Below are 27,904 nucleotides of genomic sequence, written 5' to 3'. Positions count from 1 at the left end.
TGGTGTCATACCTAAGAAATCATTGCTTAACTCAAGGGCATGAAGATTCACTCCTCTGTTTTCTTGTAAGATTTTTACAGTTTTAGCTTTTACATTTATGTCTATGATCCATTTTAAATAACTTTTGTATATGGTGTGAGGTAGTGATCCAACTTCATTTTTTGCATATCCAACTGTCCCAGCCATCTGTTGAAAAGATTCTTCTTCCCCCCACTGAATTCTGTTGGTGCCTTTGTCTGTCTACCCTTCTACTCTTGAAAATGGATTTCAGGGCAGCCCAGGTGGCTCAGTCGCCACAGCCCAGGGTATGATCCTGGAGTCCTAGGATCAAGTCCCACGTCAGGCTCCCTGCATGGAGCCTGTTTCTCCCTCTGCCTGTGTCTCTGCCTCTCTGCCTCTCTCTCTCTCTCTCTCTCTCTCTCTCTCTCTCTCTCTGTGTCTCTCATGAATAAATAAAAAAATCTTAAAAAAAAAGAAAATGGATTTCATCAATCTTCAGAGAAGGGCCTTGCCTAAATAAGGTGAAACTCTGGTGAAGAAAGAATAATTCAACAATTATGACACATACATTAAATATTTTAATAGCGTATGCGGAGTAATGACAATGAAAGGAGGATTCTGACTCACCTTGGAATCAGAAATAGAACGATTATAGAGGGAAGTGTCCCTAAAACTTCCTTGAAAAACAGGTAAGTGTAAGTAGTGTGGGTACAGTGCCAGGTAGAGCAAATAGTACGTGCAGACTAAGAAGCAGGTGCAGCCAATCATCCATATAGTTAGAATGGAGCTAGGTCACATTGCTTACTCTCTTTACCCTATCATTCCCACCTTCTTTCCCAAGAAGGACCAAATGTCAGTGTCTTCCATGGGTGGAATGCATTAAACCTTGAAATAATCTCAGATTGAGAATGAACAAAACAGTATACTTAAAAGTCAAATCAACCAAACATTGTGGTCCTGTGTGCCCAAGAGTCTCTGAAAAGCATATGAACTCACAAATGGGCCTGAGGAAAGTCAAGTTAGAGAAGACACAAGTCAAGTTTTATATTGGTTCAGATGCATTCTATCTCCTAGATTTGCCTAAAGGAAACTGAGTTCCTACATGTTCCTTTAAGGGGAAATATAGTCGCATAAGAGAAAGAACATGAACTATGGAGTGTCAGTCTTTGCTTTGCTACTTCTACTGGTAGGACCTTCCACAAGTTCCCCAACATCTCTGAATTTCAGCCCCACTTCTTCCAAACCGGTTCCTTAACAGAAGCATCTTATGAGGGTTAATGGAGAGCATCTAGCAACTACCTAGAGTAAGTATTTAACAAATGTTAGTTTCTTCTCTTCTCTAGAGTTCTTACACTTATTCCCACAATTAATGGGGGGGAGAAACCTGGGTTTCTCTCTTGGGGAAAGTATAATTATTGAACTAAGACTGCTGTCCTTTGCTTTTAGTACCTAATTCCAAGTAGGGAGAGGGGAATCATGTTAAACCTTTATCTGACTCTGGAGAGGGTAGTTGTTGAATATCTTTTTAATAGGAATGGGATGTGTTTTTAGTCAGTAGGCAAGTAGTTATGGGGAGAATATAGTGTAATTTTACTCCATGACATGGTTTTTATACTTTTTGCATCTGTCCTTGCCAACAGAAACACTCAGGTGGCTTCTGGTCTGAGTTTACTTTGGCATACAACCAGTCCTACCTGACTCAGCTTTCTGTTACTCTGCAAATAACAAGCTTAAAACCCCTCCTTCTATGAGCTGCTTAGTCGTAAAATGCAGAGGAAGTACAAGGTACAGAGTTGAAAGTTCTTTGTTGCCTACAGCTGATGTGGATGCCTTTGGTACTAGGTTTATTTATTTTTTTAAAAAATATTTTATTTATTTATTTATTCATGAGAGAGGCAGAGACATAGGCAGAGGGAGTAGTAGGCTCCCCGTAGGGAACCCGATGCGGAACTCGATCCCTGGACCAGGATCATGCCCTGAGCCGAAGACCGACGAGCAACCGCGGAGCCACCGAGGCATCCTGATACTATGTTTATTTACAGATAATTAGAAACCATTTCTAATATTAAAATTTTTGGAAAGTCAGTAATTATTGAACTAAATTACCACTTAAATGAAATTTTCTTTGGATAGAAAGGAATTTGATGGTTTTGTGTAATGCAATCAAACATTGTCAAAATCAGTTAAATTTCTTGGAGGAAACCTGGAAAGACAATTGCTTTCTCCCTTTACTTCTCTTCCTTCACCACCACAACACTGAAAGTGTGTTTGTAGGTGTCACCAAATGATCTCCATATTGTTTCACCAATGGAAATCTTTAAAATATTATCTGAATAGACCTTTCTTGTTCTTGTGATACTTTCTTTAGTTGACACTGTCACTTAGTCACTATTTTTGGAGTTTATTGTTTTTGGCTTTCATGATACTATTCTGTCCTCGTTCTCTTCATCTTCTGTAATTTTCCTCCCCTTTGAAGGGTACTTTTCTTTTCCCTATCAAACACTAGTAGACTTTGGTCCACTCTTCTTCAGTATATCTCCTTCTTGCAAGAATTCTACACACCCATAGTTCAATTACCACTTGCACGCTCATGACTCTTATCTCTAGTCTTGACCTCTTCCCTGAGTTTCAAACTCATGTATCTAACAACCTGCTGAGCTGACAGACACACACATAAACACACAGATTCTTCATAGGCACCTTAAAGTTAACATGTTCCAAACTGAATTCATCATCTTCCTTCCGCACCAAATTGGCTTCTCTTCTGTATCTCAGACTCGGGTAATGGCTTAGCACCCAGTCACTCCTAATGTCAGATTCCTATGACTCATCCTAGATACCCCTTCATCTCTCATTCTGCCCCGCAGTCTCCCAATTTCCCAAGAGACTAAAATATTCTGCTTATTTTGCTTCCCCAATTTTTCTGTTTCCTTCCTATTCCTACAATATGACCTCACTTAGGCTCTCATTGTCTTTTGCCTCAGCTACTGCAAAGCCTGTAAGTCTGCCATCTATAAATCTTTCTTCCACTCTGCCACCAGGGTCATCTACCTAAAATGTAAATCTGACCACACCACTATGAAATTTAAAATATTTCATTGAGTAACCACCACACAGATGTAGTCTGCCCCTTTGCATGGCATATGCCCAGAGCCTGCCTCTTGGCCTGTGTCTCTTGAGCCTCATTTCTCCCCACCACAAACCTTACAGTGTACATTTTGTTCATCCTATTCCCTCCACTTTCTTTTCATTTTTCTTCACCTGGCTTAACTTTACTCAATTTTCAGTAGGTCAGCCTTTTCTCCTCTAGAAAGCCTTCTGTGAACCTCCAGACTGGGCTACTGCCTCACTCCTGCGCGTAGTACCTTATACATATGTTGATTTTTTTTATCACTTAGCCTATCATATGAAAATTATACATTTACGTGTCTTACTCACTAGACCATAGGTTCTTCAAGAGCAGAGATCTTATCTACTTCATCTTAAACTTCCCATGGCTTAGCGCTAAGCTTGCCATATAATAATAGTTCTTGATCTAAACTGAACTGATTCAACTTAGCTGTAATTTTGAACCATGAAGAAACTAGCTCCTAAATCCAGTCGTTAGGAAGGTTGCTGCTAACATTACTTTTTCCATATAATTTTTAGAGCCAGATGAGTCCTTCACAGATCATCTCATACTGTGCTTCCTAGACTGGTGTATGGGTAAGCTGCAAATATCTGGACTCACATTACCAGCAGAGTAATCATCCTGGAATATCAATTTTGCCTCAAGATTTTGGGGAAAATGATTTTCATATTAAAACAGAGATGTATTTTGGGGTACCATACTCTTTTTAGCATTAAGAAAGACTGTAGCTTATGCCATGCTGTTTCCAGCCAAGCCTCCATGCTATGAGAGTACAAGTTCCGTGGTGGGTGGTAGCATTTGAGAAACACTAATCTACAGACTACTGTTTTACAATGATCTTGTAGTTTAGCCCTTTTTCTAGAGCTTTCCATATAAAAATAAATCCCAGTGGGAACAAACCATAGACACGAACTCAACCACAGCCAGAAGAGAGAGTGATTTTTCATTCTGGGCTTGGATTAGTTTAAAAAGATGTCTACGTGATAGGGTAGATCTTCTGAAATGGGTACATCACTGTGCTGTGTGCAAAATATACCAGATGACAGATGAAGGTGGTGATGGGGGGGTTGCAAAAAAACATTGTTAGAACAGAACAAAGAGAAGATTTGGGTCAAAGTAGGGGCCAGATCAAAGAGAGTGGAAGGAAGCAAAGGACAGGACAAGTGAAGCATGAAACACCGGGGGAAAATGCATTCAAATAGAACTGTGGGTCAAGGGCAGCCCGGGTGGCTCAGCAGTTTAGTGCTGCCTTTGGCCCCAGAGCGTAATCCTGGAGACCCAGGATCGAGTCCCATGTCGGGCTCCCTGCGTGGAGCCTGCTTTTCCCTCTGTCTGTGTCTCTGCCTCTTTCTTTCTCTCTCTCTGTGTTTCTCATGAACAAATAAATAAAATCTTAAAAAAAAAAAGAACTGTGGGTCAAGATAGCACCAGATGTAGGGTGTGTGGTGATGACCCAAGAAATCATTACATCTTCAGTAAGATGATACAGGGAGTTTTCACCCCTGGCAATTCTACGTGAAGTCCTGGTGGAAGATCTTCCCAGTCTCTTTTCCAACACGTCCACATATCAAATTCAATCATCTTCCAGAAAAATGACATAAAAGATGTAAAAGAAGCAGAGGAAACAGCAAAGGGACCAGTAGGAAGGGTTAATTTAAAATGGATAATGGAGCCAATTTGATTCAAGCAACATTTATCCAGGGCCTCTTATGTATCAGCATGGTTCTAGGTGCTAGAGAAACTGAGATTCCAAGGCTCCCTGTTCAAAGGGGGGTCTGCTTCTCCCTCTCCCTCTGCTGCTCCCCTCTGCTCATTCTCCCCCTCTCAGTATATACTGAGAGAGAGTCAGTATATATTACACCGAGCCACCCGGGTGTCCCTAGAATGTAAAAATTTAATACGAGGGTTGGAGGATTAACCAGAACTAAAAGATGAGAGGTTTTTAAAAAACAGCAAAGATAAAGTAAGAGGGCAGATTCAAGAACTCCAGCATCTAAGGAATACAGAGGAAACTATGCAACAGAAGAAAACAAAGAACTGAAAAATATGTTTTTCAGATTGGAAAGGCCTTTAAAGTATCTAAAACAATGACTGGGGGGGGGCAAAGCCAATATCAACTAACAACATCATGAAATAGCAAAACATGAGGAATAAACAAAAGAAAACCCTACAAACTTTCAGAGATTAAACAAACAAAATACAAGGGATCAGAAATCAGGATGACATCAGCTTCTCAACTGAGCGATCAACAGGTAGAAGAAAGTGGGGCAAAACTTTCAATATTCTCAGGGGAAGTTAATTCCAATTAATATCCTATAACCAGCCAAACCACTAATCAAAAGTGAAGGATGACAAATGGCATCTCGAATGTACAAAGTCTGAAAAACCAGCCAGGTCCTGTGGGGCCTGCATCTTAGATAATTTGGGGAGCCCTCTTTAAGAAAAAGTCATAAAATTAGGGGGATCCCTGGGTGGTGCAGCGGTTTGGCGCCTGCCTTTGGCCCAGGGCACTATCCTGGAGACCCAGGATCGAGTCCCACGTCGGGCTCCCGGTGCAAAGAGCCTGCTTCTCCCTCTGCCTGTGTCTCTGCCTCTCTCTCTCTCTCTCTGTGACTATCATAAATAAATAAAAAAAAGAAAGAAAGAAAAAGTCATAAAATTACAAACACAAACTTGGGTGTAGACGTGAATATTTATTTAGAATGAGAAAAGAAATCACAACAAATGGGAGCCTTAGAGGTTCGTGGATCTTGCTTCTAAAATCTCTTTAGAGGGACGCCTGGGTTGAGCGTCTGCCTTTGGCTCCGGTTATGATCCCGGGGTCCTGGGATTGAGTCCCACATCAGGCTTCCTGAATGGAACCTGCTTCTCCCTCTGCCTGTGTCTCTGCCTCCCTCTCTGCATCTCTCAGGAATAAATAAAATCTTAAAAAAAATAAATAAATATAAAATCTCTTTAGAAAATGTGCCAAAAATGCTTCATGGTGGTGACCTGGCTTTTCTTCCCTCCCAGAGGCCCCGTGGGCTTCAGCAGCTTCAGGATAAATTTACCTCTGCCTCCACGTACACTTTCTCAGGAAGCTGTGCTCCAGCAAAACTGAACTGAGTGAGAAGGCATGCAATCCAGGAAACAGGAATCCAGTGCAGGTGACAAGGTGGCAGCCAGGGGAGCTCCCAGTGCCACAAGGGGCTCAGAAGTACCAGTCCCAGAGAATGGGAGGCTGAGCCAGAGATGCCTCCAAGAAAAGCGAATCAAACTGACTACTTAGTTGAAGCTTTATCGAGAGGAATTTTCCCATCCTGTCAAAACTTGAGGCAGAATTGTAATGAACGCTCAAAAAAACAAAATAAAACAAACAAACAAACAAACAAACAAAAAACAAAGCGACTGAAAGAAGAGGTAGCAATGACTGAGTCCAGGGGATAGAAAAAGGCTGTAAGAGAAAGGAAGTGTAGAAGTCATGGTTATCACAAGGCTGGGGTGTGAATGACCTTTACAGGGTCATAATAATGTAAACACGAAACACAGTTATATCAGAAAAAATTAGGATGTAACTATATTGGGACCTTGCAAGAAAGAGAAGCAAATATGGGGCAAGGATAATGAAGGTATGAGAGAGCTACATCCTTATCCTCCCAGGCAGGAGGTCAATAGATATTATCCAGAACTGGGAAGAGAAAGAGAAATAGCCAGGACTAGCATGTTATTGGGGAATATGGTGGTAAATATGAGAGAAACGAGGCTGAGAGCATTGAAAATAGCCGCCCCTAGGGAGATAGCTCAGTACAGACTTAGTAAAAACCTTGTTGAACTCGTGACTTTTAAGACTATACATTTATTTCTGTTGACCAACATAGAAAATTAAAAAAGAAAGTAAGAGCCTCAAGAGGAACGAGGCAGGAAAACCTTTGGAAGCACAGTGGAGGTGCCTCTGCTACACCACTCCCCGATTCAACGTTTTTCAAATTGTGACCCTGCGACCACCTGCATGCAAATGATCTGGAGTGTTGGTTTGTATAATTCAGATTTATAGACTCAGACCTAAATAATCAGCATTTCTTGGGTTGGATCTCAGAATTTATAATTTAAAACATTTCCTCTACACCCACTGCATGATCTATCCCTCGCCCCCCCCCCGTTTTTTTAGTAAACCAAAAACCAAAGAACAACAACAAAAAGTAAAAATAAAACAAGAAACAATGAGTCAGGGACTCATGAAACACACTACGGCAGGTTCCGCTAGTTGTTTACCTGGTATCCATTCCCTCCTTTTTCCTTAAAAGAATCCCTATTTTGTTATAGTGGCAACATGGTCACTAAGACACTAGATTTGCTCAGGCTCTCCTACAGTTGGGACCGGCTACGTGACGTAATTCTTATACGAATGAGGTATACGAAGCCGAGTGGGCGGAGCTTTCAAGAATGATATTATTATAAAAACACAGATTGACCTGGCACATGCCTTCTGCCCTTTGTTCTGTCTTTTTCTTCTGCTAAGCCCTCCCTGGGAAGAAGAGGTTCCCGCCCTTCAGGGAGGAGGCAAGCCCCACGCTAAGGATGGTGGTTCGGGAAGACAGAGACATCTGGCCCAGCCCTGGACCTGCCACCTCTAGATGTCTAGCTATTTGAGAAAAACAAACTCCTTGCTTATTAAGTTACCGTAGTAGGGGTTTCTGTTACTTGTGGCTGAGTGAAGTCCTTAACGACATCTTATACTTGTTCAAATGTTTATTTGATGGGTATTGAACACATTCTATTGAGTGCCTACTACAGGCTCGGTGCTCAGAAGAACACAACGCGCCAGACCAAGAGGCTCTTTCCCTCGTAGAAGGTGGAATCCAATCAGAGTCGAAGAATCTACGGTTATTTGGGTCCAGAGGTTCAGGGAAGCTATGGTTTGGGGTCACAGACCCCAAAGGAAAAGAGTACATCAAATGGAACCACTTACTTTATATAAGCAGGTCTTATGTAGAGCACCCCAGCCCCCCTTAGGGACCTCATGCTGGAAGGAGCAGTGGTCTGAACACTGGGAGGCCTGGGTTTGAGCAAAGTAGGTCTGGGTACCTGCTTAGTTTTCCTGTACCTCCCCTTGTTCTTTGGAAAGACAGAAAGATTGGGCTTGACAATATTTCAGGCTATCTCCAGCTCTAAGGTATTCTTGTAGTGACACTGAACAAAGGTGCGCATGACGTCTACCAAACAAGAAGGCTTCTAAATTTAGATTCTAGGAGTTCAACTCAGAGACTATAGTCAATAAACGCTCAGGAGAAACAAATCACAAACACCTCTCATCCCCAGATTAAACGAACAAACAAAAAAAGACACCCTGGGAAGCAGCTTTGGTCTGAGTCCTGCCTCGGCCACTTAACAGCGGGATAACCCCAGCCCAGGTGATACTCAGTCTTTCTAAGTTTCAGTTTCCCCGTTTATGAAATAAGTAATCGCTCTGCCACATAGATCAATGGAACAGAATAGAGAACCCAGAAGTGGACCCTGAACTTTATGGTCAACTAATATTCGATAAAGGAGGAAAGACTATCCACTGGAAGAAAGACAGTCTCTTCAATAAATGGTGCTGGGAAAATTGGACATCCACATGCAGAAGAATGAAACTGGACCACTCTCTTGCACCATACACAAAGATAAACTCAAAATGGATGAAAGATCTAAATGTGAGACAAGATTCCATCAAAATCCTAGAGGAGAACACAGGCAACACCCTTTTTGAACTTGGCCACAGTAACTTCTTGCAAGATACATCCACAAAAGCAAAAGAAACAAAAGCAAAAATGAACTATTGGGACTTCATCAAGATAAGAAGCTTTTGCACAGCAAAGGATACAGTCAACAAAACTAAAAGACAACCTACAGAATGGGAGGGGATATTTGCAAATGACATATCAGATAAAGGGCTAGTTTCCAAGATCTCTAAAGAACTTATTAAACTCAACAGCAAAGAAACAAACAATCCAATCATGAAATGGGCAAAGGACATGAAGAGAAATCTCACAGAGGAAGACATAGACATGGCCAACATGCACATGAGAAAATGCTCTGCATCACTTGCCATCAGGGAAATACAAATCAAAACCACAATGAGATACCACCTCACACCAGTGAGAATGGGGAAAATTAACAAGGCAGGAAACCACAAATGTTGGAGAGGATGTGGAGAAAGGGGAACCCTCCTGCGCTGTTGGTGGGAATGTGAACTGGTGCAGCCACTCTGGAAAACTGTGTGGAGGTTCCTCAAAGAGTTAAAAATAGACCTGCCCTACGACCCAGCAATTGCACTGTTAGGGATTTACCCCAAAGATTCAGATGCAATGAGACGCCGGGACACCTGCACCCCGATGTTTCTAGCAGCCATGTCCACAATAGCCAAACTGTGGAAGGAGCCTCGGTGTCTATCGGAAGATGAATGGATAAAGAAGATGTGGTTGATGTATACAATGGAATATTCCTCAGCCATTAGAAACGACAAATACCCACCATTTGCTTCAACGTGGATGGAACTGGAGGGTATTATGCTGAGTGAAGTAAGTCATTCGGAGAAGGACAAACAGTGTATGTTCTCATTCATTTGGGGAATATGAATAATAGTGAAAGGGAATATAAGGGAAGGGAGAAGAAATGTGTGGGAAATACCAGAAAGGGAGACAGAACATAAAGACTCCTGACTCTGGGAAACGAACTAGGGGTGGTGGAAGGGGAGGAGGGCGGGGGGTGGGGGTGAATGGGTGACGGGCACTGAGGGGGACACTTGACGGGATGAGCACTGGGTGTTATTCTGTATGTTGGTAAATTGAACACCAATAAAAATTAATTTATTAAAAAAAAAGTAATCGCTCTGCTCACAGTGCTGTGTGGAAATCGCCTTGTACTCTCTGTAAGGCCCCCGATGAGCGATACCAGCGAGACATCAATAATGGCTTATGATACCCAAATCCTGCAAGGGACACACGAGTGCGCTTCGGCACCTTCAGCTGAAATTCCTCCTCCCCTAAGGCTGATAGATCTTTTGAGTTTTGTCCTTTCAGGAGTGCAGCCTGTGACCCATTTTCTTTTCACACAGAGAAATCATCTCTGTTTATTCCTAGCCCCCCTCCGCCCCCCAGTAAAGGTCTGGGGGAGAAGACCGGTTAAAAGGGTTAAGGCCAAGTTCAAAGGAAGCGTGGGGATTACAGGATTTACTCGTTGCTTCTAATTGTCCACACTGGATATGGTGAAGTATTGTGCATGATCTAGTTTTTGTCTCGCAACCCATCTCTAGAAATAAATACAGATTTGAACTATGTCTCATAGGCACCTATTAGTCGATGACACAGTGGTGACTTCCATTCTCCTACTTATAATTATAAAAAGTTTTGCAATAACAGGAACTTTGGCTATGGGAGTGGTTCTACAGATGGTAAAACTGCCCTTATCCGTTTCCAACAGGCAAATGCGTTTGAGGAAAAGAGATAGTCCTTGGATCATAATCAACCTAAGTAGTATCTGTACTTTGACCGACGAAGCACAGCAGCCGATGTCACCTTGATGACAAGGTGGGGGGAGGGGATAAGAAAGCAGAAGTCTTTCTTTCTCTTCACCCATTTTCTCTCCGTGACTATCTCAAAGTGCCGTTTGCTAAGATTAGGCAAGAGACACAAGCAGCGACTGTAGAGAAACGCCCCAAATAGAATCACTGGTGTCACCCTTGAGCTTTGGTAGATGCACCTGGGTGTCCGCAGCCATGGCCCGGCGCAAGGGTGAGGGAGGGACCCACGGGACATAAGGAAGAGTGCGCGTGCGAGGCAGGTGTGTGGTGCTGTCCGCACCTCCCGTGGAGGAGGCCTGGGGAAATCCAAGTCCTTTGCCAGGAGGTGGGGGCTCGGCGCTCCCACACCGGGCTCCCGCGCCCCGCAGCGGTGCTTCCCTTCGCTCCGCCCGCGCCCTCCCCAAGGCCTCCACTCCCACCCCGCGCGTCTCCCACGGAGTCCAGGGGCGGGGGGCCCGGCGGCCTCGGTCGGGGTGGGGGGGCCATCGCCTGGCAGGAGAGGGCGACCACCCGCAAGTTCTTCGGCCACATTAGGAGCCGGGCGGGTGGGGGGCGCGATGGGGGCGCAGGGCCCGGGGCACAGGCAGACGGCGAGGGGCGGCGGCTGCTCACGTGTTCCAGGGGCGCGTGTCTCGACGGTGCTCCGTGTGGGCGCGCATCCCTCCCCGTCCAGGGGGTCCTCCCCAGGGGCTCACCTTCTGGACCCAGGCGGGGTCGCCTCAGACGGTTTTGAGGTCCAGGGGAACCTCCCCCGACCCTACCCCGCTGCTCCCCCCGCGCCCCCCCCCCGGGAGCCGCGGAGGCTCCACCCCGGCGCGGGGGGCTCCAGCAGCCGCCGCTCCAGGGCGTCGCTCGGCCTCCTGCCCCGACTCAGCTGCGGCGTCGGCGTCAGCCCCGGGGCTCGGGCGACCTACGGCGGCGCCTTCACACCCCGAGGTCCCGACCCCCGGGGCACGGCCGCCGCCGCCGCCTCCCGACCACCGGCGGCCCCCGGCCCCCCCCGCCCGCCGGCCCCCCCCCGCCCTGGCCGAGCCCCACCCCACCCCACGATCCGGGGCCTCCTACCTTGGCCGGGACCCCCTGCGGGACCCGCCCCAGAGCCCCGAGAGCCCGCAGCCCGCGGCGGCGTCTCACCTGCGCCCAGCTATGCGCCTTCCGCAGCCCGCGCGCCGACTGTTGCGGCCGCCCGGGCAGGTGCGAGCGCCCCGCCCGCCCCGCCAGCCCCGCCCCGCCCCGCCCGCCCCTCCACGCCCCTGTGGGGCCTCTGGGAGGGACCTCCTGGCCTCCTGGCCTCCCGGCCTCCTGCTCCCGGCATCCAGGCACCCGCTCCTGGCTCCCGCTCCTGCTCCCGTCTCCCGCTCCCTGCTCCCTGCTCCCTGCTCCCGCTCCCGGCCTCCGCTCCTGGCTCCTGCTCCCGGCCTCCGCTCCTGGCCTCCCAGACTCCTACTCCCAGCCTCCCAGCTTCCGGCTCCCAGCTCTCCCTCCTGCTCCTGGCTTCCAGCTCCCAGCCTCCTGGCCTTCCAGCCTCCCACTCCTGGCTCCCATTCCGGCTCTTGCTCCCTCTCCCAGCTCCTGGCCTCCACTCCCTGCTCCCGCTCCCAGCCTCCCAGCTTCCTGCTCCCGGCCTACGCTCCCAGCTACTGGCTTCCTGACACCTGCTCCCGGCTCCTGCTCCCTGCTCCCTGCTCCCAGCTCCCACCCCTGGCTCCTGCTACCGGCTCCCGTTCCTGGCTCCCAGCCTCCCAGCCTCCCAGCGTCCCACTCCTGGCTCCCAGCCTCCTGGCCTCCCAGCTCCTGCTCCCGGCTCCCGGCTCCCGGCTCCTGGCTCTTGCTCCCACTCCTGGCTCCCAGCTCCCACCCCTGACTCCTGCTACCAGCTCCCGTTCCTGGCTCCCAGCCTCCTGGCCTCCCAGCCTCCTGCTCCCCACCTCCGCTCCTGGCCTCCTGTCACCCGCTCCTGGCTCCTGCTCCTACTCCCTGCTCCTGCTCCCAGCTCCTGCACCCGGCTCCCACTCCAGCTCCTATTCCTGCCTCCTGGCTCCCGCTCCCAGCATCCTGCTCCCGGCTCTTGCTCCTGGCCTCTCAGCCTCCCGGCCTCCTGGCCTCTGCTCCCAGCCTCCCAGCCTCCTGCTCCCGGCCTCTGCTCTGAGCTCCTGCTCTGGCTCCGGCTCCCAGCTCCCACACCTGACTCCTGACTCCTGGCTCCCATTCCTGCTCCCAGCTCCTGCCCCCGGTTCTGTTCCCGGCTCCCACCCTCCTAGCCTCCTGCTCCCGGCCTCTGCTCCTGGCTCCCCAGCCTCCTGCTCCCGGCCTCCAGGCTCCCACTCCCAGCTCCCATCCCGTTCCAGCTCTAGCTCCAGCTCCAGCTCCCGGCTCCCAGCATCCCGCTCCCTGCTCCCGCTCCCAGCTCCTGTTCTCGGCTCCCTCTCCCTCTCGGGCTCCCGGCCTCCCCGCCCCCCCCCCCACCTGGCTCAGCTCCCGGCTCCCCTCCCGGCTCCCGCTCCCCCTCCCCGCCCCCGCCGCCCCGCCGCCGAGCCCCGCCCCACACGCGCCCTGAGCCCTGCTCCTCCGGGGGTGGGGTCCCGGCACCCAGGGCGGGCGGCGCCCAGCGTGACCCCCCGGGAAGCAAGGCGGGGCCGGAGCCTGGGCGGAGGGAGCCCCGGGGCGCAGGGGCTGTTCGGGGGACGCAGCAGCGGCGGCGGCGAGCGGTCCCGGGGTCCGTGGGGCAGAGGCCGGCGGGTGTCCCTGCAGCCCGGGCCTTTCCCGCGCGCTCCGGGCCCCGCGCCGGCCCTGCCGCCTCCGTCCCGCGGTCCCAAGCCGTATGGCCGCTGCGGACTCCGGTTGTTTGAAACATTGAGTTCGCGTGTCAATCAATGAAGATAAATACAGGCTTGATTTCGCATCCCCCCCCCGCCCCAAACAAAAACCATACAAAAGCTCAGGGTCACTAGGTCCTTCCTCCGCGCATCCTCCAGGTGTGGCGCCCGCGGGCCGCAGGCTCTGGGTGCTGGGGACCCAGCGCGAGGAAGTCCCTGCGGGGGGGCGGGGGCTGGCCCCCGCGAAGACACCCCAGCTCGGGTAGTAGACCCTGGGCCTCGGCGCCCCCACCTGCGAGTTACGGGGCTGCCCCGCTCTTAGTCCCCCTGGAAGTTACAGGCCCCCCTTAGCGGGAGCCAGGGCCCCGCTTCGCACCTACTGACCCGAGTCTGGGGAGGATCAGGGCAGAAGGACCTGCTGCTCAGGGTACCTCGGTGCGCAGAGAAGTCAGGGTCCAGGACCTCCCTTCCAGCTTATTCCATCGTGGTCCCTGCTGGAGAACAAGAAAGGCTTCAGGGAAGATGCTCTATGTGGGTCTGAAAGAAAGGCAACGGATATGCAGGATACAAGAGCAGCGGGGCAGGGCCGGGATCCCAAATACAGCTCCTTTTGATCACATAGCTTTTCTTTCCCATAAAGTCGAAGGGAGGCACTTTCGAGAATAAAGCATCTTTCCTCTGTAACAGCAGGGCAAACCAGGCCTGTGGAAGAGCAGGGCGAGAGCGCTGCGGCAGCCCGAGGGTAAGGGCCCCGCGCCCCTGCCGGAGCACCACTTTAATTTCCTATCAACTTGGGAGTTTATTTAACCACCAGGCCTCATCTTGGCACTAGCTCATGTCCACTGTTTTTGAGAAGGTGGAGTCCTGGATGTCTGTTACCCAGGGAGACTGTCCCCTGTCGCTAGCTCCCTGCAAGGGCCAGGCTCTCTCTTGAGTGACATTTTCCTCTAAGGCTTTGAGGATGAGACAGGCCTGTGACCTCTCTGTTGTAGTTACTGGTGGGTAGAGATTCTTCTTCTTCTTCTTCTTCTTCTTTAAAAACCTTTTATTTATTTATTTGAGAGAAAGAGAGAGTGAGAGAGCGAGCACAAGCAGGGGGTAGGGAGATGCAGTGGGAGAAGCAGACTCCCTGATGAGCAGTGAGCTGGATGCCGGGCTGATCCCAGGACCCCGGGGTCAGGGCTTGAGCCGAAGGCGGCCCCTGAACCCACTGAGCCACCCAGGTGCCTACCCTGAGATGCTTCTTAACACTGAAAAATTGGAACTGAGAAAATTGTGTATGCCTCCAATGATAATATCCAAGTGCCAGGACAGACTAGTTTTTACAAAGTAAGTTAGACTGTCTTTAACTTGGTCTGTGAGAATAACACAAATCAAGTAGCTTAAACAGTTAACAAAAGATAAATTACTAATATATCAACAGCCACGAATGAATACCAAACAGCTACCAATTATGAGAAAGCCGTTTAATATAACAATGAAACAGATTAGTGTCTAGAAACAGATCCAAGTGTATGTGGGTCTTGATAAACACAAAGATCGCTTCTTCTTCTTTTTTTATTTATTTTTTATTTATTTTATTTTATTTTATTTTATTATTTTATTTGACAGAGAGAGAGAGAGAGAGACAGAGAGCACAAGCAGGGGGAGCTGCAGGCAAGGGAGAGGGAGAAGCAGGGTCCCCTAGCAGCAGGAAGCCAGATTCAGGCCTCCATTCCAGGACCCTGGGACCATGACCTGAGCCGAAGGCAGATGCCGACCTGACTGAGCCACCCAGGTGCCCCCACAAGGATGGCTTTTAATTCAATGGGAAATTGTTTACTTTATAAATATTGCTGGCATAATGGACTATTCTTTTGGAAGATCTTACAGGCTTGCTCATTATCCAATCTTTTACTCTGTTAGTGTCTATGGATGCAAAAAGTTTTAATTTTGATAAAATTCAATTTTTCTAAAAAAAATTCAATATTCTATTTTTGCTTTTGTTGCCTATGCTCTTGATGTCATACCGAAGAAATCACTGCCAAATTCAATGTCATGAAGATTTCCCCTTACGTTCTCTTTTAAGATTTGTATAGTATTAGTTCTTATGTTTGAATCTTTTATTCATGTTGACTTAATTTTTGTATATGGTGTTAGGTAAGGATATAACTTCATTTTTTTAATTAATTATTTATTTATTTATGATAGTCACACACAGAGAGAGAGAGAGAGGCAGAGACACAGGCAGAGGGAGAGGCAGGCTCCATGCACCGGGAGCCCGACGTGGGATTCGATCCCGGGTCTCCAGGATCTTGCCCTGGGCCAAAGGCAGGCGCCAAACCGCTGAGCCACCCAGGGATCCCGATATAACTTCATTTTTAAAAAAGATTTCATTTATTCATGTGAGACACAGAGAGAGGCAGAGGGAGAAGCAGGCTCCCTGCATGGAGCCCAATGCAGGACTTGAGCCTGGGACCCCGGGACCCCTGCCCCGAGCCAAAGGCAGATGCTCAACCACTGAGCCCCCAGGTGTCCTTAACTTCATTCTTTTACGTGCGGATATCTAGTTTTCCCAGCACCATTTGTTGAAAAGATTGTCCTTTCCCCATTGAATCATCTTGGCAGTCTTGTAAGAAAAAAAAGATCACTTGACCTTATATGCAAGGGTTTATTTCTGGGATCTCTGTTTTTACACTGAATGTTTGTCTTTGTGCCAGTACCACACTGTTTTGATTATTGTCACTTTGTAGTGAATTTCAGGTCAGGAAGTATGAGTCTTTCAAATTTGTCCTTTTCAAGATTGTTTTGGTTATTTGGGATCCTTGAGATTCCATATGAGTTGTAGGATGAATTTTTCTATGCCTACAAAAAGAAAAATCTTTGGGATTTTGTTAGGGATTGCACTGACTCTGTATGTCAGAGTTGTATGATATCTTTCTTTCTGAATCCTGGAGAACGTCCTAGAAGCATTCTGTCTATGTCTGCTAGATCCAGTTTATTTTTTCTTTTCTTTTTGTTTGTTGCTTTGTTTCACAATGATGTGGTCACGCAGACTTACAAGCACAGGGTGTGTGTGTTGCATGTGTGAGTAGAAAGGAAGGTGTGGAGGGCTACTTTGGTTACCTGGTGAGAATAACACTGGGGGGGAGAGAGAACTTCTTTTCAGAAGGGTGCTCCAAGCTGAAGGCTGGTGAGGCCAAGGGAACCTGGGTTGCTATGTGATGACCATCCCTGGCATGGCCTCAGAGGCAGCTGAGCAGTGGAGACTGTTGTTTTCCACTAATCCTCTTGCAGAAATCACGACTGGCCAGTGCATGAAAGGAAGCTCTGTGCTGGATGGGACTTGAGCCCGAGTGGCTCCAAGTGAGCAGCATTAGCCCTCTCCTGTGCGAGCCTCCAAAATCATCTCTGTCACACTTCTCAGTTTCGTGGAGGTGGCTGTGAGCTTTGTCAGGCTTGAGCAGCCCCAGAGTGCTTCCCTGCCTGTTTGTGCTCTCATCTCTGGCTTCCTGCCTGGGCCTTCCTTGAGGCTCGCAGGCTGTGGAACACTGGCAGGACTCCACTTGGTGGTTGGAAGGTACGACTGGGAACTTGGGAAGAATAAATGCCCATGAAGCCACTCCCCATTGGTGGGGAATGGTATCTAAGCAATGAATGTGTTCCCCTTTCATCCCATGAGTAACGGTTGGTTCTGATACATACTTTGAAAAACTCCAGAAATACCAGTCAGGAAAGAGGTCCCAGTGGCCAACTAGTCCCTTCTTCCTGTGCCACTCCACTCGTCTTTCACTCCTGTGTCTGGAATCACCTACCCTAACACACCCAAATCACCTACACAGATGTTTTTCTCTGGCTCTGACTTGGGGAAATCTGGGTGAAAAGAGGAGCTTTGTCAAAAGGACACAGAGGCCAGCTTGAGGGAACACTCTGAAGGTGGGGCCATTTGGAGAATCTGATAGGCTGCCAACAATTCATAGGAACATATGGAAAACATGAATTCATAGTGATGTTTAAAAGAGAAAGAGAAATCACACTTGGGTAGAACACAGTGTGTTGGGTACGAGTCCCAGGAGGGTACCCTCAAGGCACAGAGGGCAGTGCTCATCACGCCGTCAACTCCCCGGGGAGAGATCCAACGTCCTGCCCACTGCGTCTTGGTCTCATAGTCAGCCAGGACCCCACAGCACAGCACTGGGTGGAATGAGGCTTTACTTGTGCAGAGAAGAGCAGAGCGAGCTCAGGTCTAACAGTCCTGGGTCCCCTCCAGCCCCAGCGGCCCATGTAGGGCAGTTGGTTGATCCACACCCCTCTTACGCCAGCGCAGAAGGACCCCAGCTCCTCTGCCAGAGAGGGGGGGAACGGAAGGGTGGGGGTGCCTGGGGGGCACCGATGCACAGTCTTAAGCAGAACAAAGGGGCACAGGCTGCGTTTGGAGCAGGGAAACGTTTCCGCACAAGGCTGTAAGCCCAGCACGTTTGTGTGGGCCCTCTGTCTCTTGTTCCATGTTTATGGGGCCTTGTGGAGTTGGAAGGCTGCACGTGAGACTGCCTTTCCTGGCCTCCACCCCTCGGTCCTCACCCGGCCACTGAAACAGCAGATGAAACCTATCAAATCCAGCAGGACCATTGCCCATCTTGAATTTGGAGGTGAAGTCGGGTCCCCTGAGGCCCCTAAATCGCCTATTATGTGGCTGTGCTTTGCTGCCTCTCTGTCATTTTGAGACAGCATCTTACTAGGGTCATTAGGAGGACCAGACCCAAGAGGGTGGCCAGGCCTTAACCAGGATGGTCCTCACCTGGGACCTTAGGTACTTGTGTTATTTCAACTAAAGATGTGAAAGAGTTAGTCTGGGGGGACCTGCGAGCTGGTAACCATTCCATCTGCGCCTGGATTTTCTACAGTGTGGTTTCCGCCTTCCCTGAATTATTGATATTACGCTGCTAGAGGCCTTGGCGATCGCACAGCCGCGCCCTGTTCCATCACCACTGGGGTGAAATCCCAACGCCCCATCTGAGGGTGACAAGCACTTCATAGGCCAGTGTAACCCCTCAGAGAACATCTAACTCAGAGGAGCACACGTCAGTCTGGTTGGGAAGCGCTTGTCAGAAGAGTCTCCAGGCCGATTGTATGAAGCTTATGTCTGGTTTAACTACAAGGTTAGGTGGTGAAGTTGCATGATGTCTGACGGTCCCATACCATCGGTGACATTTAAAGTCTGCCTCTCGCTTGATGTCTCTGGTCCAGGAAAGCTTCGTGCATGGGGTACTAGGTGCCCTAGGGATCTGAACCTGCACTGAGGGTGTCAGTCTCTGATCAAAACCATTGATGGCTTGGGACTCCTGTCAGATTAGCAACAGGCCACATGTGGACTGTTGGAGTCTGGGAGGGAAATGCTCCAAATATGTGGGTGGCAGTTCCAGCAGCACTTCAGACCTTCCTCTTCTTTGGATGATTTGTGCCCATTGACAAGAATCCCAAGATTGTACTACCTCCTTAGTCCTGACATCTTCCAGGATCACTCCTTGGGCCTTGGCATTTTCTTGCATCTGAAGTGGACTTTCATGTCCAGTTTATTGGTGTATCCATTGGGCTACTGCTGTTACCCATTGGGCATAAGCCTGATGGGCATGAGAGTTCATTCATGTTCCCTTTTAAAAAGTCCTTTGCCATTAGCATTAACATGGGCATTAGCATATATTTTTCCTTTCCAGGCAGCAAGCTGCCGGCATAGTTCATGTCCCCACACTTGGTTTCCATTCTTCTCACCAGGTGGCTAGGCCACTGGCAATGACCCACAAATTGGTGAAAATGTAGCAAGGTTTGGTGGCCTGAGTGGCCTTTGCAACCATCACCCCTGCACGGAGTTCAGGCCACTGAGCAGAATGCCCATGCCCAGTCCCAGCCAAAAGAGGGAAAAGTGAGTGGGAGGCACGTTCTAAGGACAGGGAAGGGGTGAGGAGTCACCCACTGCCGGAGTGCAGCTTGGAAGTCAACCAGCAGTCATGTTGTCTCAGTGAACACCAACAGACCGTTGCAATACCATGGGAGTTGGCTGGTGGTGTGGCAATGCCAGGGTGGCCAAGAGCCAAGGTATAGGTTTTCTTCTTAGGACCCACTTCTTGTATGTCTGCCCTCATCCATTGCACCAGCATATTCCTACTGACACAGAGATTATCTACATCCCTACAAGGCAGAAGAAAGCAGCCCATGATTCTTGGGGGGCTGGCATCACCCTGGGGCGCTGGGGCTGACAAGCCCTTGTGCTTCCACCACGCCAGAGATGGTGACCCTGCTCACTGTGCTCAACTGCCGAGCAGAACACAGTGACCCAGTTACCAATCCAAAGGAAGGACTTCAGCTACTGAGAGGACAGCGAAGCTCCTCACAACACAAGCCACCTGGAGTGAAAGTCCAACCACTCTGCTCACTGCCTGCCGGTATCAGAGTCAGCAAGGAAGACACAGCGCAGTAGAGCACCGAATGGCACAGGCAGCAGGTCAGCTCCGATAGTGTTCATCAGTCCCCCATGGCCACCAAGGTCCCGGTCCACTCCTAACAGCCACTGCAGGGCAATGAGTCTGTATGGGCCCTTCTTGTCCAGAGTGGAAAGACCCCAACTCCTCCCCATGGGGTCTGAAATACTGAATGCTCGGGGTGTGCTTGAGGCCGTCGACACGCATGATTAAACAGAAGAAGTCTGTGAGCCTGGCACCCGTGCGTGGGCTGTGTCTCTTGGTAAGGAAGTGTTCCAGGCCCAAGGCCCATTCTCCGGGTGCCGGCTGGGGACTGAAAGACTGCACACGAGATGTCCTTTACCAACAAGGGCAAAACTAGTCAGATAGTTTTGGGGGTCACTGAGGGCACCAACTTATTAGTAACTAAAGGAAAAGAATTAAGTATTTATCCTGCCCCCTCCTCCTCCTCTTTCTTCCTCTTCTTTCTTCCTCTTCCTCCTCTTCTTTCTCCTTCAAAACATCTTATTTATTTTAGAGAGAGACCATGAACAGGAGGGGCAAAGGGGGAGAGAGAGAGAGAATCCCAGGCAGATTCCGTGCTGGTCTTCCCATGTGGAGCTGGATCTCATGACCCTGAGATCAGGCCTGAGCAGGAGTCAGAAGCCTGACTAGCTGTGCCATCCAGGTGCCCTTATCTTGGTTTTCTTCAATGAACTATATAGCAGAGAAATTAGATAGTTTTAGAGAATATTTGTAGAAAAATTCTAGCTAATACGTTCAGAATGAATGATAGAATTAGAAAATCACCATTTGGCTTTTTTTTTTTTTTTTGAGAGAGAGAGAGAGAGAGAGAGAGAGAGCAAGCACAGGAGGGCAGGAAGGGCAGAGAGAGAATCTTAAGCAGGCTCCATACCCAGAACAGGGAGAGTTGGGATGGGGGGCTCCATCTCACGACCCTGAGATCATGACCTGAGCTGAAATTAAGAGTCAGAGGCTCAACCAACTGAGTCACCCAGGCACCCCACCATTTGGCAATTTCTAATGAGATAATTGACATTAATAAATCTAACACTGCATGGCCAAGACTTCTACCCCAAAACCTGTAAAACTATATTGAAAGAATTTAAAGACTTATGAAAAAGAGAGATACACCATGTTCATATATTGAAAGACTCCGTATAATAATGATCTAATCATCTGTAAATTGATCTATAGATTCAATGCCATCTCAGTCAATCACTGGAAGATGTGTGTGTGTGTGTGTGTGTGTGAGAGAGAGAGAGAGAGAGAGAGAGAGAGAGAGAGTGAAAAACAAACTGATTTTAAAACAAATACAAAATTGAACACCAATAAAAAATAAATTTACTATTAATAAAAAATAAAAATAATAAAAAAATAAAACAAATACAGAAATGCAAAAAGGGTAAGAAGAGCTAAGACAAACTTGAAGAACAAAGCTGAAGGATTAACATGATCAGATATCAAGACTTACTATGAAGTTGCAGTAAACACAATAGTATGGAAATAGGCCCAAGAATAGACTAATTATCAAAAAGAGCAGGAAACGGAGTCCAGAAGCTGGCCCATCCACATACAGTCGCTTGCTTTATGCCAGAGTGTGCAGTGCAATACACCGCTGGAAAGGGTCACCTTTCGATAAACAGAGCTGGGTCAATTGTGCCTCGATACAGAAGTTCTTATACACTGATCCCTCCCTCTCACAGGTACACACAATCGATTACAGTGGATTGTAGATCTAATTGTGAAAGGCAAAACAAAAAAGGCTTTAGAAGACAATATAGAAAAAATTATCTTTACAACCTGGGGAATAAGAAAATATTCCTACAAAGTGCATAAAAAAAGCACCAATCATAAAAGAAAAGATTTATAGATGAGACCTTATTAAGAACTTGTGTTTTGAAAAGGACGGTGTTAAGAAACTGAAAAGGACAGCCACAGACTGGGAGAAAATATTTGCAACGTGTATCTGATGACGGATGCATATGCAAAATATACAAATAATGTCTACAAGCCGGTGAGAAGTAGACACACAACACATTTAAACATAAACAAAGGAGTTAAATAGCCACTTTAAAAAAGAGGAATAATGGGATCCCTGGGTGGCGCAGCGGTTTCGCGCCTGCCTTTGGCCCAGGGCGCGACCCTGGAGATCCGGGATCGAATCCCACGTCGGGCTCCCGGTGCATGGAGCCTGCTTCTCCCTCTGCCTGTGTCTCTGCCTCTCTCTCTCTCTGTGACTATCATAAATAAATAAATTAAAAAAAGAGGAATAATAGCCAGTAAAATAAGTAAAAATTCTCAATTTTTTTCAGCTTTATTGGGTTATGAATGAGGTGATAGCTCATTGTGATTCTGATTTGCATTTCCTTGATGATGAGTGATGTGGAGCATCTTCAACAGGTACATTTCATGTACCTGTTGGCCATGTGTATGCCTTCTTTGAAAAACAAATGTCCTTTCAAGTCCTTTGCCCACGTAAAAGTCAGATTATTGTCTTGTTTTTTTGTTTTTGTTATTGAGTTGTGTGAGTTTCTCAATTACTTTGGATATTAATCCCTTACCAGATACACAATTCACAAACATTTGCTGATTCCGTAGGTTTTGTTTTCATTTTGTTGATTCTTTCTTTTGCTGTGCAGAACTTTTCAGTTTGACACAGTCCCACTTATTAATTTTTGATTGTGTCGCTTGTACTTTTTGTGTCATATCCAAAAAATCATCGCCACGACCAATGTCAAGGGGCTTTTCCTCTATACCTTCCTCTAGGAGCTTTATGATTTCAGTTCTTATGTTTAAGTCTCATTTTGAGTTAATTCCTTTTCTCATTTCCAGTTAATTTTTGTGAGGGGTGTAGGATAGTGTCCAATTTCATTCTTTTTCGTGTGAATATTCAGGTTTCCCCAGCACCATTTCTTGAAGACACTGTCTTTTCTCCATTAAGTGTTCTTGGCTCCTTTGTCAAATATTAGTTGACCATACATGCAATGCTTTATTTCTGGGCTTTTGATTCTGTTCCATTGGTCTGTGTGTCTATTTTTAAGCCAGGGTCATAGTATTTTGATTATTATAGCTTTGTAGTATAGTTTGAAAGCAGAAATTGAGATGCATACAACTTTGTTCTTCTTTCTCAAGATTTCCTTGGTTACTCATGGTCTTCTTTGATTCCATACATATTTTAAAATTGTTTTTTTTTTCTATTTGTGTGGGAAAAACCCATTGGACAGACATAGAAAGAGATAGACTTGATCAAATCTATGGATGACTTTAGATAGTATAGGCATTTTAGTAATATTAAATCTTCTAATCCATAAAAATTAGATATCTTTCTTCTTATTCATGTCTTCAGTTTCTTTAATCAAAGTCCTATAGTTTTACAGACCTTTGAACTCTTTGGTTAAGTTTACTCCGATTTTTTTTGGATGCTATTTTGGATGACATTGTTTTCTTGACTATTTTTTCTTGATATTTTGTTGGCCTTGGCAATGATTTTTTTTTGTAATAAACTGACTTTTTGTGACTTTCTGCACAGAAAGAAACACAACTGCTATGTATATGTTGACTTGTATCCTGCAATTTAAATGAATTTGTTTATTAGTTTCAACAGTTTCTTGGTAGAGTCTTTAGGGTTTTCCATAAGACCATATTATCTACAAATGAAGCTTGACTTCTTCTTTTCTGGTTTTGATACCTTTTATTTCTTTTACTTGTCTGATTACTGTGGCTATGACTTCTGGTACTTTGTGAGTGGGAGTGGTGAGAGTAGGCACCCTTGTCTTGTTCCAAGTCTTGGAGGAAAAGTGTCATTTTGCCTGCATTATTCTATCTCCCAAACCAGTATTGCTCAGGGCCAAGAAGGAATTCCTCAGCAAATTCTCTCCTCCAAAGTTAATCACAAAACTGGACTAAATTGTCAAAATAATCATTCTAGGGCTCTGGAAATAGACCAAAGGCATATGACTACTTTAGAGGCAGTTATTAATAAAATATTAAACTTTGAATAAAAACAGTTCTGGGGCTCAGTTGGTTAAGCATCTACCTTCAGCTGAGGTCACAGTCCCAGTGTCCTGGCATGGAGCCCTGTGTAGGGCTCCCCATTCAATGGGAAGTTTGCTTGTCCCTCTCTCTCTGTCCCCCTGACCCCTGCTCATGCTCTCTCTTTCAAATAAATAAAATCTTAAAAAAAAAAAAAAAAACCAACAAACAAAAAACCCAGTAAATTCTGTGACTATCTTACCTGAGACTGCTCCCATTTCTGCTGCCTCAGATTGTGGGATATTGTACCAGGATGTTCAAGCTGTGAAAACCCAGAGCTTCACTGCCAGAGGGATCTCCCTTGGTTTTGAATAAGCATAGAAAAAGTTACTCCTAGCAGGACTGGAAGTAATAGTTATGATCTCAGGAGCAAACAAGCAGATAAAACCAGTGGCTCAGCTAGACTGAGGTTGCAATCCTGCAACAATTAACTGGGGGACTGACCAAAAAAATTAACAGGAATATCAGGAACATGAGACAGCAATAAGGTCTGGATAAGTTCCCACATGTCTGCACAGGATAGACCAGAGAGGACCCGAGATATCCATACCAACAGCATGATCAATGAAAGAAGAATTTGATAAACTGGGCATTGTCAAAATTAAAAACTCAAAAGACACCAATGAAGTTAAGCCACAGGCTAGGGGAAACTATTTCCCAGGTGTATATCCGATAAAGGATTTTTATCTAGGATGTACTAAGAAGTCTTATAATTTAATAGTAAGGAGGCCCAATTAAAAAACAGGCAAAGTGCTTAAACAGACATTTCACCGACAAAGATATGTGAATATCTAAAAGCCCATAAAAAAGAGGGGCACATGGGTGGTTTAGTTGATTGAGCATCCAATTCTTGGTTTTAGCTCAGGTCATGATCCCTGGGTCCTGGGATCGAGCCCTGTGTCAGGCTCTGCACTCAGTGGGAAGCCTGCTTGAGATTCTCTCTCCCTCTCCCTCTGCTCCCACCCCTCCACTTGTGTGTGTGCTCTCCGTCTCTTAAATAACTAAATAATCTTTAAAAAAAATCCCAGAAAGGAAAATGGAAATTACTAGGAAAATGCAAATTAAATCATAATGAGATATCAATACACTCACTAAGATGATTAGAATAAAAAAATACAGACTCCCCTGCAAAAAACCCAAGATGATATTAATCAGAAACAATTATGGAAATAAAAATAAAAAAACCCAGAAAATAGTAAGAGTTGAGGAGGATGTGGAGAAACTGGAGCCCTCATATATTGCTTATAGCAGTGTAAAATGGTACAGCCACTCTAGATTACAATTTAGCAGTTTCTTATAAAGTTAAACTATCATGTGACCCAGAAATTTCACTGTTAGCTTTATATCCAAGAGAAATGAAAACATGTAAAAGACTTACAAGCAAATTTTCATACTAGCATTATATATAATATTCAAAACTGGAAACAATTCAAATGTCAGTCCACTGGTGAATGGATGACGTGTTACATCTATGAAGTGGAATCCTACTCAACAGCAGAAATAAATGAACACTAATAGAAGTTTCAACATGTATGACTGTAAAAACTATGTAAAAAACTAAGTGAAAAAAGCTAGATAGAAAAGACCACAGGACTCCTAGGTGGCTCAGGGTTGAGCATCTGCCTTCGGCCCAGGTCATGATCCTGGGGTCTGGGATTGAGTCCCACATCGGGCTCTCCACAGGGAGCCTGCTTCTTCCTCTGCCTATGTCTCTCTGTGTCTCTCATGGATAAATAAATAACATCTTAAAAAAAAGAAAAGAAAAGACCACATACAAAATGATTCCATTTATAAGAAGTGCTCAGAGAAGACAACGTATAGAGATGGAAAAGCAGATGAATGGTTGCCTGGGGCTGGGGTGGGAGCTGGGGTAGGGACTGATGGCAGTTGGGCAAGATGGAATACTGTGGGACAATGGAAGTTTTCTACAACTCAGCTTGGTGATATTTGCACATCTTCAAAAATTCACTAAAAATCATTAAATTGGGGATCCCTGGGTGGTGCAGCAGTTTGGCGCCTGCCTTTGGCCCAGGGCGCGATCCTGGAGACCCGGGATTGAATCCCACGTCGGGCTCCTGGTGCATGGAGCCTGCTTCTCCCTCTGCCTGTGTCTCTGCCTCTCTCTCTCTCACTGTGTGCCTATCATAAATAAATTAAAAAAAATCATTAAATTGTGCAGTTAGAATGGGTGAATTTTTTTTGTAAGTTATAGCTCAGTAAAGGTATCAAAAACCAGGGGTGCCTGGGTGGCTCAGCGGTTGAGCATCTACCTTTGGCTCAGGGCGTGACCCCAGGGTCCTGGGATCGAATCCCACATAGGGTTCCCTGCATGGAGCCTGCTTCTCCCTCTGCCTGTGTCTCTACCTCTCTCTCTCTCTGTGTCTCTCATGAATAAATACATAAAATCTTTAAGAAAAAATTAAGGATTCGTGTGTTCCAGAGAAATTCACACACGGGCCCACAGCAAGACATGTCTAGAAATGGTCATTGTAGTTGGAGACGATTAGACAAATGCAGTTGCTGCATGCGAGGGAATGCTGTGCACATTAGAAGCAGCGATGAAATTCATATAACAACATGGATATGTTGTAAAAACAGTGCTGAGTAAAAATAATAAGGAATAATACAAGGTCTATGTAGTAAAATGCCCTTTATATAAATTTAAAGCTCACACGCACACCACCACCACCACCACCACCACCACCACCACCATCACCAACATGGGTGAAATACGGAATTTAGAAGCTACATACAAAACACGTTGAATCATAGTTAACGATGGCAGTGGAGGCTGGGTAATGGGATTCACTCAATCATCTTCATCTGAGATCCATAGGTGGGAAGAGGTGAGGGGGAGACCGTGTGTGGGAACCCCTGCAGATTAGTGGTTCTTTGGAGGGACGTGGGGAAGGAAAAGAATGAGAGGGATCTGTACTGGTTATGTCTGTGTAGTTTAATTTAAAAAAAATAGGCGGTCTGCTCTATAGCCTCTGTACTTCAGTTACAGGCAGTAGAGTTTATGATGGAAATCGTGGGCTCTGGTTGTTGATTATCTGAGCCCAAACCCAAAGCTGCCAGTTATCAGCCGTGTGACTTAGTGCAGCCGTCTGAACCTCCCCGTGCCTCAGTTTCTACACCTGTAGGATAGGAATGAGGATAATACCTATTACACGGGGCTGATCTAATTGCCGAAACACGTATTTCATATGAGAATATATACAGATTTGCGTGGCACTTACTGTGCTTGGCACAAAGCAGCGTAATATAAATGTTTTCTATTATTTGAAAGATCTAAAGCAAAAAGGACAACCTGGAAGCATTTGTTTAATAGTGGCTGTGCGTAAGTTGGTGTGTGTATATAAAACATATATATATACACATACATAAATATATATATATATTTGAGTTTTTGTTTTCGAATTTTTTTTTCTGTGAAAAACAAAAACAGGAATGCACTTACCAGGGGAAGGAAGGACGAACGATGGAAGGCAGGAAGAATGGAACGGAGCCGAGTGAAGCAGGACTGGAAACCTTGAAGCTTAGAGAATTCCTCAGAAATAACCTAGGTCGGTCCGGCTTTGGTTTCTCTTCCCCTTTAACAACTTTTTGGTTTGTTAGCACCAAAAATCAGGGAAAGGAAATCTGCCAATTCTGTAATTTTGAGGTGGCATCTGGTGCTAACAGCTCTGATGAGGCAAGAGTGTGAAATCTTGGCTAAAATATAGTTAACGGGTGTTCTCCTGAATTGTGGTTTTTTTGTTTTTTTTTTGGATCGATGGATAGATTTTTCCCTCTGGTTACAGGTCACAGTTCCTGCTTATTTGCATACCTGGTAATGTTTGATCGGATACCTGACGTTGTACTTGTACGTTATCAGGTTCTGGCTTTTTAAAATTCCTTTAGATTTTTATGGGCTGGGTTAAAAATG

The 27,904-nt window shown here is 46.5% G+C and overlaps 1 protein-coding gene across 8 annotated transcripts in view; it reads right to left on the bottom strand.

The window, feature by feature from the left end:
• TMEM45B (transmembrane protein 45B) overlaps positions 1 to 27,659 on the bottom strand; it is a 49,439-nt gene extending 21,780 nt beyond the window's left edge. Inside the window, exons 1-3 of one of the 8 annotated variants that reach the window (XM_055305206.1) lie at positions 27,437 to 27,659; positions 24,179 to 24,276; positions 13,918 to 13,980 (exon numbers count right to left, since the gene is read on the bottom strand). The gene's annotated coding sequence lies outside the window, so the exon portion shown is untranslated. Of the gene's footprint in view, positions 1 to 11,735; positions 11,756 to 11,804; positions 11,857 to 13,862; positions 13,981 to 24,178; positions 24,277 to 27,436 lie in introns of those variants that run through there. The other 7 variants (XM_055305204.1, XM_055305202.1, XM_055305208.1 and 4 more) reach the window with 7 other exon arrangements.
• Between the last annotated feature and the right edge of the window lie 245 nt (positions 27,660 to 27,904).

The sequence above is a fragment of the Nyctereutes procyonoides genome, unplaced genomic scaffold, assembly GCF_905146905.1.
Source record: "Nyctereutes procyonoides isolate TBG_1078 unplaced genomic scaffold, NYPRO_anot_genome, whole genome shotgun sequence".
In the NCBI taxonomy this organism is placed as follows: domain Eukaryota; kingdom Metazoa; phylum Chordata; class Mammalia; order Carnivora; family Canidae; genus Nyctereutes; species Nyctereutes procyonoides.
This window is presented reverse-complemented; position numbering and strand designations above follow the sequence as displayed.